Raw genomic sequence first — 14,086 nt, forward strand, 5'->3', positions numbered from 1 at the left:
AAATCTTGACCTCCCTGTTCAAAACACCAGTCAAATTTGCACCAGAATCTGAAACCTAGATTCATATCAATTCTTCCACTATCGGTTTTTTAAATTATCATTTTATTATGTTTCCCAAAAATAAAAGAAGCAGTTACAGAAAGATAAAGTATAAGTATACTTCTTAACAACATTCCACGTCCAACACCACCTTCTGTCCTTAATTAATTCCCCTTATCTAGTACATTTCAAGGCAAGCCACCTATTAATATATTCCATATAAGAATGCCAATTGTCTTTGAATTCTTCAGGTGGCCTTTGAGTAACCAAGCTGGTTAGTTTTGCCATCTTACACAACTCACCAATTTTGTCTATCCAATCTGACATAGTTGGTAGGTTCTGTTTTTTCCATCCATATTATTTTATTGTTGTTACCCACCCTGAGTCCTCTGGGAAAGGGTGGGCTATAAATACAATTTTATTATTATTGTTATGTTATAAATGTATGCTGTCCTTTTTCACCTGACTTGTTTTTCTCCTATCACTGTATTTCTTCTTACCTTGTTATTGATTGTGACATCAATCCCCCCCTCCATTCTGACCTTAGAAACATCCCCAGCCAGCAGATGAGAAAAGGCAGACAACCAAACTTAAATACAAAAGTCCAAATACCAGTTCCCATCTGGCTCTGGACAATACAAAACCACAAGATAACCAGCTCTCACTTGGTATGACAGAAAACAGAAAGGCATATTCCTACCTTCCCTCCTGTATAAAAATGGTGGCCCAGACACAGCTTCTTTCCAGATACAGAAGTAGGATTTCCCAATCCTCTTTAGCTCTCTGTAGCTTGAAGCCTAGGGACGGGACAGACATTAGGCCCTGGATATCACAAGCTTTTTGTCACATGGCCCCTTACAGGGGTGCAATCTGCTGGCTCATTGGAGCTCTTAGCTCTTCCACAGGTACTTGACCTATTTAAACAGGTGCCTGAGCTGAGGCATGAGCCAAAGAACCATGTAGTAAAAAGTTGGTAGCACCCCAGAAAACTCTATTATTCTCAAGTACTACGAGCTGAGTGAAGGTTGTGGATTAGGGGTCATCAACCCCTGGTCTGCGGCCCGGTGGCGGGCCACAAAGGCCACGGTATTGGGCCGCCGCCAGCCACGCCTGCCTTCCCCCGGCGGCAGCAAGAAGGAAGGGAAGAGGCAGGCGCAGCCAGCAGCATGGCGGTGATGCAAACGCGCATGCGCGCTGTTGTCGCGCACGCGTGTTAGTGTCCCTGGTGGCGAAAACACACATGTGCGGCAATTGCGCATGCGCATTTTCGCAACACCCAGGCCGTCGGCTCTTCCCTCACTCCGGAGGTGGTCCCTGACCTGAGAAAGGTTGGGGACCGCTAAAGGCAGGATAAAAGAAAGAAAATAAATAAATAAATTCTCTTCAGATACTATCACAAGTATACAATCTTAAAAGTCTTGAAAGAAAAATAAAATAAAATTAGTTTGGCATGCATCGCCCTCCAGACCCAGAGTAAAGGGGCTGTATATTTGTAGGACTAAATTAATACTGTGCATACTATCCTATGTTTACTCTTATCTTTAAACAGCTTTTTTCTTCTAATGCAAGATCTAAGGCCTAAACTTCCATGATAATAAGTGTACATAACTATAATTTTTTCTCTCTTCCAAAGTATTTGCTCTAGGCATTAGCAAGATTTAAAAAGAAAACCAACACTCTGTGACTCTGGACCCAGAGTGAGATAGCTGCCAAATAACCTTTCCAGGCACTTTTATTACTACTGATTGGTAGAAGTGGCTGACATTGGAAGAACAATGCAAAGCAGTCAATTCACAGAGGTGTCTTGTTTTGCTCGTTCAAGGAATTCTTTAGATTAGCAAACACCCCATTAAATATATTCTGTGGGATGTCTGCAAAATCTATTGTACAGCCAACTAATTAGAGTTGTAGATGATTCTGGAGTAGAAAGCAATATGTTTTAAAGCAATACAGGGTACTTTTATTTCAGCTATGCATTTTTGAGATGGGGAAGGTTAGTAAAAATAATGTTGCTTTGCATATTTACAAATCACATATATTACTGTGTTGTAAGCAAAGGCACAGATCTTGTTTTCAGTCTTAGAATATTAGCAGAGCCATTCTAAAACCCATTGCTGTTCATTTTCCTGTTTGCGAAACTCTTTGAACAGCTTGCAGTGCTTCCCATTATGAAATATGTTTTCTCATCCATCTACTATTCATCCATTCTTGTCCACTACAATTTGATCTATTCTTAACCTGGCACAAGAGCCTCTTGTGGCGCAGAGTGGTAAGACAGCCATCTGAAAGCTTTGCCCATGAGGCTGGGAGTTCAGTCCCAGCAGCCGGCTCAAGGCTGACTCAGCCTTCCATCCTTCCGAGGTCGGTAAAATGAGTACCCAGCTTGCTTGTTGGGGGGTAAACGGTAATGACTGGGGAAGGCACTGGCAAACCACCCCGTATTGAGTCTGCCATGAAAACGCTAGAGGGCATCACTCCAAGGGTCAGACATGACCCGGTGCTTGCACAGGGGATAACTTTACCTTTACCTAACCTGGCAATACCAAGAAAGAGTTGTGGAAATTTCTGTAGTTGTCAATTCAGTCATTGGGGAACACATATACAAATGTCACAACATTTCTCCTTTTAGAATTGAACCCATCAGGAATTATTTCATGTGAGACAAGCAAAAGAGATATTTTATTTCTCTTTAAGAAGGACAATAGCCACCAATAACTGGCATCTTTATTGCCCATCTGTTCAGAGGAATGGCAAGGAGAACAGAGATGGCTACTTTGATATTTGCAATCAATAGCCACATTTCTACGGACTGTAAAAAGCCATGCTCCCTGACTTACCTGGAGCTTTTTTTTGTTGTGGCCACAGGGTCGTATGTGTGTGTGTGGTGGGGGACTTGATGGCAGATTTGGCTAGGGTTGCTGGGTCCCTCCCAACGGTTGGTGAGGGATGGGGGCACTATCCAGGAGTGGGAAGGAGCACCACAACTTGCTGACATCACCTGAAGTGATGTTGCCATTTCAGTCATGTTGGGGTTGATACTCTGCCTTTTGGGCAAAAACTCTATGGTAAATTTAGCTTCTAACCATAGAGTTTTGTCCAAAAACTAGAGTGTCACCCCTTGATGACCCTTTTATGCAGACATTCTCTGAATTTTGATGTTTACATTTTAATGTTATTTCTCCCTACGGCAAAACTACCTTATAAACTAAATGGATAGCTTCTTTCTGGAGCTATGTATATCTAAATAAAACCCAGAGAGTCAGCTTGGTGTAGTGGCTAAGAACACCAGACTCAAATCTGGAGAACCAGGTTTGATTCTCCACTCCTCCACATGAAACCTGTTGGGTGACCTTGGGTAAATCACAGTTCACTCAGAGATCTCTCAGCCTCACTTACCTCACAGGGTGTCTGTTGTGGGGAGATAGGTAGGTGATTGTAAACTGCTCTGAGACTCCTTTGGGTAGTATACAGTAGGGTATAAAAACAGTTCCTCTAAATGTAGGTATATAGTAGCAATATACACATGATTTATGAAAATACATATCTTGTCTTCTCAGATCTTTGTATCAAGTAAAACTCTTTAGCAATCTCACACATAAATATTATATTGATATCAGCCAAGTGAAAAGGCAGCATGGCATAGTCTCATCAGAAATGGGAAGCTGAGCAGAATCAGCCCTTGGATAGGAGACTGTTCAGGACAGTTCAGCAGTGAAAGGCAGCATAGTACAGCCAGATCTCAGAAGCTAAGCAAGTTTGGTACTTGAATGGGAGACCACCAAGGAAGTTTCTGCATAGAAAGGCAATAGGAAACCAGCATTGCTTCTCATTTGCCTTCAGAGCCTCTTGTTGGATTTGCCAAAAGTTGGTTGCAAGTTGATGGCACATAATTATCAGCCATATTGATCACCACTTTAGTATTAGATTCAAATGAGTAGCCATGTTGGTCTGTAGCCAAGTACATACATTCCAAAGCTGAATAAATTTTCGAGCATGTTTAGCTGACATAATTTCTTTAAATTTCTTTAAAAGTAGCACAATAAAATCCAGTCCAGTAGCACATTAGACCAACATTTATTCAAGGCGTGAGCTTTCGAGTGCAAGCACTCTTTGTCAGACTAAGAACTGACCATCATAACAGTAGGAATATATAAGCAAAAGTTAATCTTGTTACATTAGTAAACTGTGTCAACAGCATCCAACATGATAACTCTCTGCCAAACCAGCCAATCAAACCCCTCGAACCTATTTGTAGTTCACAAAGACATATTAGAAATAAAATCAGAGTCCAGTACTACTTCAGACCAACACAGCTACTCATTTGAATCTATCCATATATTAGAAATAAAACTGTCAAAGCCAGTGATCCATGGCTCACACCCTACTATTTACTGCCGGCCCCATCTGTCTCCATACCAGTGTGAAACTTTCTTACAAATAGAAGCTAAGCTGGCAGCTATCTTATATAGTAAACCAGCATTTAAAATGTCACTGTGAGCTGGTTTTAGTAGTAGTTATAGCACATATTACCTTAATGCTATTACAGTGGTTTCTAAGAAAACATTTTTGGATACTTGTTTTCCACTGTTGGGTAATTGTGGAAAGAAGTGAGCCTGAGAATATAGTCATCTGACCAGTTCAACAAAAACAACAAAATAGTTTCCTATTTCACATTAAACCACAAGTAATATTTTCTGCTCCAGTATGAATCATAAGTGAAATCAGGAATTGGGCACATTCTGTAAAAAACAAACAAACAGTAAGGACACCTCAGTTTCCCAATAAATAGTACCAAAGAATCACCAGAAAGGGCAAAGAGGTCTCCAAAGAGGTCACATGAATCAGTGTCATAAAATAGCCCAACACAAGGCCAAAAAAATGTGCTAATCTAGTAAAATCAATAAAAACCTACATCTAACACACCCACAGCTGCCTACATATAAAAATCAAAAGAAGCACTAACAGACAATAATAAAAATGGATCTTAAGCACCTCATAGGATCACTGATGCCTAAGCCTCAGAATATGGGCTAAAAGTCCTAGAATGGAAATAGGTCAGGAGGAGCTAGTCAGAGTAAATCCAGTTTGAAGCCAGGCCAGGGGTCAAACCCAGCAGTGCAGTCCAAAGGTGATTGTCATACTGATCAAAAGTTGGTGGAGCTATTGACCAGCCTATCAGCTTTCATGTCTTCCTTCTTTAAGCTGGAAATCTAGGATCAGTTGACATAGCAGCCTGCTGGGCACCTGTGTGATCATGAATTTCTAACAACCCCAGGCATATTTAGAAAAGATGGCTGAGACAAATCTAGACCCCTCCCCACCCTTTCTCTCCCAGTAGGTAATTGTTACTCGATTGTGATTACCAGGATCTGTGGATTAGTGCAAATTTTAAAAGAAACCCAACTGTTGAGGTTTTTTGTGAGGAACTTTAGCTGGGCATGTCAAGAAATTAAAATCATTATGGGAATTCTCCATATCCCTTGCCTCTTTGGTTATTTGTAAACCCATTGGTATGCCCCACCAGTTAACTATACACACTGCAGTAGTGTTTTTTGGCCACAGGGTGGCCCCAAGTACATACATTCCAAAGCTGAATAAATTTTCGAGCATGTTTAGCTGACATAATTTCTTTAAATGAGCAAGGCTAAAGCAACATTGATACTTTAATGAACAGAATAACTATCCAATTAGACACAGCCATCAGACAATTACAGCTGGCTATACAATAACCCCAAAGTAATCCATTCATTTCTTTTAGAGGGTTAGGCAAATTGCATAAAGTAATTAAGATGTCGATGATTACCTCCAAGTGATTGAAGTCTGCCAGTCCTTTGAGTTCTTCTCTTTGAATGTTTTCATTGACTTTTTTACAGATCTTTCCTATGGTGACTTCGGCAGTTCCTGTGTTTCTCGCGTAGGGCACAGACATCCTATTCTACCTCAGAGATAATTCTTGGCTCTCAGCCAATGAATAGGCCATAGAAGACCACTCATTCTTTAAAAATCATCATAAGCCTCAGATACATGAATGGGCCATGCACTTGACTAGAGCGATAGTTCAGATATCGTAGCATTAGTGATCTTGAGGGCTCTAGTTCTAGATCTAAGATTGGTGCCTTGGTTCATCTTACTATACTCTTGCGACAATTAGCATTTGAATGGTGTTCGGGAACATGGACTATAACTAGGAAAGGAGACTTTCAAGTTGGATTCAGTTTTGTCAAACAAAGTGCCAGCACTGTGAGTAGGTGTAAATAAATGTGGTGAAGAGACTAGACATTTCCTATTCTGTTTGCTCATCAAAGCCTCCTGTGCGAATGGAATTATGAATAAAGATGACTCTACAGAAGGCAGACTGTTCTCAGGACTGTCAGGTAAACATTTCAAAAATAAGGACGGCCTGGTGTGTTTGTTTTGGGTTCGGAGGGACAACATACATCTCTCATCTCCTTTGTTAGATCGTGTGCAGACAATCGTTGTTGTGTGAGTTGGAGGTTGTACCACAGCTGTCACCGCCTGTGGTGCACACGTGCCTTTTCTGTCTCTGATCTAAAGCATTTCAAGTAGTGTCATGGAGAGCTGAAGCTTACTTTCAGAAATGTGACTTGTAATGCTGTCATATGTGTGTGTATTTTGAGACAATTGTTTTGAGCACTGTGCAATGATGTGTAATCAAGCAGTGTTGTGGAGAGTCAGCATGGTATAGTGATTAAGAATGGCAGAGTCTAATTTGGAGAAGTGGGTTTGATTCACTCATCCACGTGAAGCCTCCTGGGTGACCTTGGACCAAACACAGTGTCGGGCTCTTACTGATTGGCAAGACTCCCTGGACCTTCTGGAACACGTTATCTCCTCCAGCCACACCCTTTTCTTCTTTAGAGGCAGAGGGGAAGTGAAAGTCATTCAGTCTTGCCTTGGCTCCATCCAGCATCAATGACTCACAGCCAAACCACTCATGTTGTCTTTCTTTTTCCTTTAATCTCACTGCATTACAAAAAAGGACCTTTTCCCTTCTCCCATCACCCCTTTTAACCATTTCCGTTCACCTCTTCTCCTCCCCTCCTTAACCAATCAGAAGTTACAAATATCCCTTTCCTCTGTGTCTTTCACCCAGCGTGCTCCACTCTGTCAGAGCCAAAGGTGCCGAAGATAGCCCCCGCTATCTTCAGGCAAGAGAGGCACTAAATTGTCTCAATCATTCCCTCCCTGCATTGCAATTCTTCACCAGGACGCTCCCTCCCAGCCGTAAGTAGAGAGTTCATCTTCTGGGAGGACTGGGGGTGTGCTCAGCGAGGTGGCGTTCTTATACAGGGCATGGGGCTACTGGCAGGACTCCCACCCATGGCCACGGGCGAGTCCTGACACACAGTTCCCTCAGAACTATCTCAGCCCCACCTACCTCTGTTATGAAGAGAGGAAAAGAATGTAATTGTAAGCCATTTTGAGACTGCTTAGGGTACAGAAAAGCAGGGTATAAAAAACTAATCTAATGTCAAAGTTTGAAAATACTATCTGGGGGTTCCATTTTCCAAAACTGAAATATGCCAGCTACAAAGAAGTAACAGCCTTCTGACCAAGTAACTGGAATAGAAAGGCTTTCAACTGGAATGGGCCCAAGTTGATTGCACAGTCAGGCATTTAGTGATGTTTCCTATTTTGGATTGTGGTGTTAACTAGGAGCTCTTTGGATGCTGCTGTCTTAATGAGAATACACATGTTCAAAAAAACTAAGTTTAGAATGTTTGATAAAGGGCAAGGGTTTTTTAAAAAATAAAGTGAAATATGCTATTCCAATTATAGTTTGAATGAAGATAAGGTTGCCCATCACTAATCCCATTATTTTTTCTTAGGAAAGTTAGAGTGTTTTGAAGGGCCTTAATAAAATAAGGAGAGCCTTGCTGAATCAGACCTGTGTCCCATCTGGTCAAACATCCTGTCTTTCACAGTGGCTAACCAGTTCCCCTGGAGGGCCAACAACAGGGATGAGGTCTTCCTCTGATGTTGCCTCCTGAGATTTACTGCCTCTGAATCTGATGGTTCCCTTTAGTCACATGGCTAATAGCTATCCTCCAGTCTAATCCCCTTTTGCCTATGTCTGTGCCCATCCATACATCCTCTGTATCGTTTACCCAATAGGTGGCTTGCTGGTCTGATCCAGCCTTTTCTAGAATATCACAGTTGTCCTATAGTGAGCTGAATTAACGCCTACAATGTAGGTGTTGCGTCTGTAGACCTGCCAAGGACTGAGCTTCAGGTCTGAGGCAGGATTGCAATCCTGCAGTGCAATCAGCCAATGCATGGCTAAATCCTGACTACCATACTTAATCAATTTAAACAGAACCTGACTAATGCGCACACTGGTGGGAAGACCTATTGTGCTGTATTGTATATAACTTTGAGTGTAGAAGCGGGTTTCTGGTTTAGTTTTTGCCTCTTGTACCATCATGTGCTCACAATAGAGAAGTGAAATGACCCCCAATGTCCTGTCTCTGAATCCATGGATTTAACATAACTGTAAAGATAATCTGGAACTTTAAATTGAAGATAACTGGAAAGAACAAAGCCATTTGTTTGTTGCCAAATTAACTTAATGGATACATAAACATACCTGGTAAGTGGGAAAGGGGGCTTTGGTATTACATTCGTTCAAGAGAACTCCCTCCCCTGGAAATTCTCTACATTTCCAAAGTTAATGGTGTATATCCCTTAGTGACATAAACCATGGAGAATTTGAGTTATTACTCCTTTGTTGCTACTTCCTGCCTGCATTTGAACACTAGAGGCCTTTTTTGCTGCTTTATCTCATGTCAATTGGTTCTGCAGGGAGTTATGTCAACTTGCCATTTTCAGCATCTTTAGGGAATTCAAAGCTAGACCATGCATGTGTGAAAAGTGGGAGAGAGAAATGACTGTCCTCCTGTGGTTGCTTCAGGTTACACAGCCATGTGGAACAGTGTGACATGAGAAGTCCCTAAGTTGCAAAATACACTGGTGACATGTTGTTGAAGACATGAAGCAGAGTAGCAGCACAGGTTCAAAGCAGTTCCTCCTCTGATCTCAAAAGCTTTAAACCCACAGTTCTCAAATGCTATCATCCTCAATATTCAAAGAGTTAATATACACAACAGACTACAGATTGTGAGCTCAACCCTGTTTCAAGCAGGTCTTCATCAGACTATTTCTGTGTAATCTTATTTATTAAGTCTTAAAACAGACCAGACCAAATGCTTTCATTGGATTTTTCTTTATATTTTGCTTGGACTTTGCTGCATTTTATTGGTGACAATGCTCTTTTGTGCTCTTTATCATAGTTGGTATATTGTATTGTTGTTACTCTTTGAGATTTTTAGATTTAAAAAAATTACTCATAAACCACTGTAGACATGTAAGAAAACAACCATGCATTGTGTGATCCTGTGAAGACAAGTGCATTATAAAGATCATAGCACAGTAATTTTGACACTTTCCAGTGTATAGTATAGCTCTTAATTTTTTCCTGTTCACCTTCCTTGGGTCAGATGTGCTCAGCTGAAAAACCCAAACAAGTTTAACAAGCTGATGGCACAGTAAGCTCTACCTGGTACGGAAAATCAATCTCCAAGCTTTATGCTTCATAAATAACCAGGAGCAATAAATGTTTTTGGATCAGACATTGGTGAGCCAATAATGATACCAGAATAATCTTTCCTTCATTTTAATGAATTTATTATGATGGCTATCTCATAAAGGAAACAGCACCTGTTTTATTTAGTCAGAATAGCAAGTATTATAATGAATTCATATTAAGGAAGCAGCTCCTGGCAATATTAAAATGCATTTTTGCTCCTGTATATCAAATCTCATATATTTAGGAATACTCAGAGCTTTTAAAGTAATTTACCTAAAGAATATGGTCAGTATTTCTCCCCTTCAGCATCAGAATTAACAGATAAATTCTTTAAGAACCTCTTTGTGATTCCCCCTCTCAAGGGTTAATGTGTGTTGTAACTAACATGTTGGTCTTACAGGTGTTACTAATTGAGCCTCTCACCCTGCAAACCTCTGATCACCTTGAAGGTCAAAGTATTGAAGGGGCTAATTGGCTCTTCCTGAGAACTTTTGAGCCACAGGTGAGAAGGGAAGAATCAGGACTAGTGAGGTAATTTTCCAGAGAGTTCTAGCCAGGACCATATCCTGATTGGTTTATCATCATCATCTGATCCAGTTGGATCAAAAAATATAATTGGACTAAAATAAGATAAACTAGTTTGGATTCTGGTGGACTAAAGGTCTACACCTATGATCTGTTGGTTTGCAAGCTGATAGTACCATAGGAATGCTTGAGCAGATTTCATGATTGTAAGTCTGCCATCTAATATAATTCCTGAATGTATTAGATAGTTAAGCTAGTATTACTTATTTTCTGAACTGTTTGCTTTTAGGGCCCTGTGTTGCTTATTAATAAATGGATATTCAGAAATTTGTTGTAATAAACTTTACACGTATTTTCACAAAGTCTGTTTCTCATGCACCCTAGCCATAGGAACCCATGGGATTTGTTTAATGATGTAAAGTTATTTACATTATGAGGCTAACTTTGGAAAGAAAGCTTAACAATATCTGTGGAGGCATACAGTGAGTTAAATCAGAGTGACAGAGTGGCTATTGCTTCTAAAGAAAAGACCTGAATTCTCTACAGGCGAACTGATTTCTATTGTCTGGTGATGAGCTGTAAAACCAGGAGATTCCCCAGATCCGAGAGAGAGAAAATGTGTTTCTTTGCATATTTTGCTTAGATGTAAATTAACTAAGTTGGATGGAAGTTAGTCCCAAGGAAGTATGATAAGATCACACTGTGAGCTGTGAATCAGGAAGTTCACCCAAGCACAATGATCATATTCTACATTTTAAAAAAAAGAAAACATAAAATTATAAAAGGAATACAAAACAGAAAAGGGGCTGTATAACAAATAATATTCCTCAACAATGGTTATACTTCTCAGAGTACATCCTACTCCTCATCTTAACTATTGGCTATATATATAAAAGGGAAACAGCTTCCAGGGTAGGGCATGTCTGCCCCTGTCTGGCCTGCGGGACAATCCAGGTGTGCCCAGCAAAGTTGGGCACTCCTTGATTGGGCCAGCCCCCTAGAGGACCCACCGTCACCAGACAGCTGCATGCAACTTGGGGAGCCTGGTGGCCACAAACCACCTAGCCCCCGACGGAAAGGCCATCTCCTGCACTGCCAGCCCAGCCCACTTGAGCACTGCTGGCCGAAACCCATGGGGCATGCAGCAGTACTCACCACCGCAAAAAGCCCCTCCCCCCATGAGCTAGTGCTGGTGCCAGCTGCCACCTGTGAGACCCACCCTCATGCTTCCCATGGAGCTGCCCACAGAGGGAGCCACTGCCCCCATCTGCCTGCTGTCACACCAGCTAGCAGAGGCGGAAGCCAGTGGTGCTGGGACTGGTTGCCCCCTCAGCCTGCTGTCGGTGCCGACGTCCACTCTGGAAGCCCCTGCCCCTGGAAGCCCATGGAGCTGGAAGCCAGTGGTGTCGAGTGCCGGCGGTGGCAGCAACACCCATACCTCTGCCTGTTGGCCTGCTGCTGAGGGAGCTGCCTGCCATGGGAGCACCCGCCCCCCCTTGCCTGCAGTGCTGCAATACCCACCACTGGAAATCATCTGAAAAATAGATCCAGATTTAATTAGAACCACCTCTACAACACCTAAGAATAATATACACCATCAGCTGATTTTATTGTTTAGTAGATTTTCGTGTTGTTTTTATTGTTGTTTTATTGATCTGTTGTAAACTATCCCTGGGCTCCAAGATCACTGCAGATGGGGACTGCAGCAAAGAAATTAAAAGACGCTTGCTCCTAGGGAGGAAAGCTATGGCAAATCTAGACAGCATCCTAAAAAGCAGAGACATCACCCTGCCAACAAAGGTGCGTTTAGTCAAGGCTATGGTGTTCCCAGTTGCAATGTATAGCTGTGAAAGTTGGACCATAAGGAAGGCCGAGCATCAAAGAATTGAGGCTTTTGAACTCTGGTGCTGGAGAAGACTCTTGCGAGTCCCTTGGACTGCAAGGCGAACAAACCGGTCAGTCCTAGAGGAGATCAGCCCTGACTGCTCTTTAGAAGGCCAGATCCTGAAGATGAAAACTCAAATACTTTGGCCACCTCATGAGAAGGAAGGACTCCCTGGAAAAGAGCCTAATGCTGGGAGTGATCGAGGGCAAAAGAAGAAGGGGACGACAGAGAATGAGGTGGATGGATGGAGTCACTGAAGCAGTAGGTGCAAACTTAAAAGGACTCCAGGGAATGGTAGAGGACAGGAAGGCCTTGAGGATCATTGTCCATGGGGTCGCGATGGGTCGGACACGACTTCGCACATAACAACAACAAAAAACTATCCTAAGCTGTATATGCCGGGATGGGCACTGATAAAGCTGTTCTAATTGAGTAGTAATATCATGGCTCTCTCAGCCTCACCTACCTCACAGGGTGTCTGTTGTGGGGAGAGGAACGGGAAGGTGAATGAAAGCCACTTTGAGACTTCTTTGGGTAGAGAAAAACAGCATATAAGAACCAACTCTTCTTCTTCCCCTCTGCCAAAGTATTTTATTTTAATATATTAGAATCAAAAGTGTTTAGTGATGGGATGCAGGATTTAGGTATTTCAATCAGCATAGCATGTTCACATAGTCATATATCTTGTTTATGGCAGTCAGCTCACTCATGCAGATTTTTTTACTGCAAATTCCACATTGTTTCTGTAGAAACAGTAATATTGACATCATTCTGTCATGTTCTGTAATTTATGTTCTTATTAAAATCTACAACAGTACAACACATTACGGCTTTGTAATATTGGGAAAGGACTGTGGCTCAGTGGCAGGCTCTCTGTTTGGCATGCACAAGGTCCCTGGCATTTACCACTGAAACAGGTGATGTGTGTGCTGCCAAGTCAACACTGACTTATGGTGATCTTCAAGGCATTCAGAGGTGAGTTGTCATCCCCTGCTGTCTGCATCACAACCCTGGTGTTTCTTGGAGGCTTCCCATCCAAATATGAACCAGGACTGTCTCTTCTGAGCTTCCAAGATCTGACAAGATTGGGCTAGCCTGGGCTATGCAGGACAGGGCAAATCAATTGGTAGATGAGGTGAACCACCTCTATCCTGGGCCTTGACAGTCACTCCCCATCAGAGACAGTCCTTGACGGTCTGTCTCAGTATAAGGCAGCTTCACTTAGACACATTTTCCATTGTTTGATGTTCCTTGCTAGAAGTTCAAAGCAATGACCTTCAGTTGTATAAATGCTCAAACATCCTGACCAGTCATGTAAATTATTCTATAGAGTATAATGTACTCAAAATATGCTTTAAAAGGATCTAGTCTACTTGTTATGCCAGTTACATGGAAACCAGATAAAACAGCGTCCATAGAGGGAATGTAAGACTCCACATGGTCAAGTACTGAGCACAGAACAATGTGCTGCACAGACACCTGCATTTCATGAATAGCTCCTATGTCAAAACTGCCCTTAAAAAGCATGCACTCTCAACTCTGCAGAAGCCGTGTGGATCCTTTAACAAACTGTTCTCTTTTATGTGCCTAATAGGAGACTTAAGGGGGCTGTTGGGAGAAATGTATCTGATTTCAGGGCAGCCATTATATTGAGTTTTCTTTAATTGCTTGGCTGTTCAGCCTGATCTTCTGATTCACATCTGATCCAGAGCTATGTTGTTCATTTGGGGATTTCTTCAATGAGTCTTAGCACTTTTTTTTGTGGTCACAGCTGCAGATAAATTTCTGCAAGATCAATACACATTCAGAGGCTTCTGGTGAGACCCAGACCAGAGATAAAGGCGCTTTAAAATGAGACTCCAGTTGAGTGTGAGTGAGTCTTTCACTAGGACAGTACCAATGAAAAGGCCATGCAGACTCTCCATCTCACCAGCAATGAAGCTGAGTGAGGGATGTGAGGGTCAGCCTGGACTGCCCCTTCTGAACAGGCAGAAACATTCTGAACTCACACAGCATGGTACTTCCTTGGT

At 42.0% G+C, this 14,086-nt stretch overlaps 1 protein-coding gene across 7 annotated transcripts in view; it reads left to right on the forward strand.

Moving 5' to 3' along the window:
- The window catches only part of PLPP4 (phospholipid phosphatase 4), a 168,409-nt gene that overhangs the window by 30,720 nt on the left and 123,603 nt on the right, over positions 1-14,086 (forward strand). The window contains exons 1-2 of one of the 7 annotated variants that reach the window (XM_077349935.1): positions 7,239-7,284; positions 10,047-10,148. The exons of 3 other annotated variants lie outside the window; for them this stretch is intronic. The gene's annotated coding sequence lies outside the window, so the exon portion shown is untranslated. Of the gene's footprint in view, positions 1-7,147; positions 7,285-10,046; positions 10,149-10,172; positions 10,378-14,086 lie in introns of those variants that run through there. 3 more of the 7 variants (XM_077349934.1, XM_077349943.1, XM_077349940.1) reach the window with 3 other exon arrangements.

The sequence above is a fragment of the Paroedura picta genome, chromosome 8 (assembly GCF_049243985.1).
Source record: "Paroedura picta isolate Pp20150507F chromosome 8, Ppicta_v3.0, whole genome shotgun sequence".
NCBI classification, from domain to species: Eukaryota; Metazoa; Chordata; class Lepidosauria; order Squamata; family Gekkonidae; genus Paroedura; species Paroedura picta.